General features: G+C 29.4%; 1 protein-coding gene across 1 annotated transcript in view; it reads right to left on the minus strand.

Moving 5' to 3' along the window:
• LOC119590687 (protein lin-52 homolog) overlaps positions 1–479 on the minus strand; it is a 23,592-nt gene that overhangs the window by 14,170 nt on the left and 8,943 nt on the right. The gene's annotated exons all lie outside the window — the stretch shown is intronic.

Below are 479 nucleotides of genomic sequence, written 5' to 3' on the forward strand. Positions count from 1 at the left end.
AATAACAGTATCTCTAATCCTTTATAATAGAGGCAGATATCTAATTGGTCTCTATCACCTTAATTGGAACTGCTTATATAATTTTTTAGGCCACCAATATTTCTCCATTAGTTTTCTTTGTTTCACTCTGTATTTTAACTGATTTTATTTTACCTGAATGACTCTTCAAGAAAAAAATATGTTCAGTAAATCAAATGTCAAGTGATAAGTTTGATAAAATGCAAAACCTAGTTTTTAAAATATCCTTTGAAAAGAAGTTGTAGTCAATTTAACATGCCTAAGTATGTATTCTGTCTATAATAAGATATATGTCAGCATTAGCAATACATACTATTATTATTCATTTCATTCTATCCCCAAAAGATGAGGTTCTTCAAGAGTCTGCTGAATCTTGTTCAATTGCAATTGCAGAGACATTCTTTTTTTAACACACCTAAATAAGGACCTTGCTGCTCTATAAACAAGAATCAGATCACTGA

This window comes from Penaeus monodon, chromosome 27, assembly GCF_015228065.2.
Source record: "Penaeus monodon isolate SGIC_2016 chromosome 27, NSTDA_Pmon_1, whole genome shotgun sequence".
In the NCBI taxonomy this organism is placed as follows: Eukaryota; Metazoa; Arthropoda; class Malacostraca; order Decapoda; family Penaeidae; genus Penaeus; species Penaeus monodon.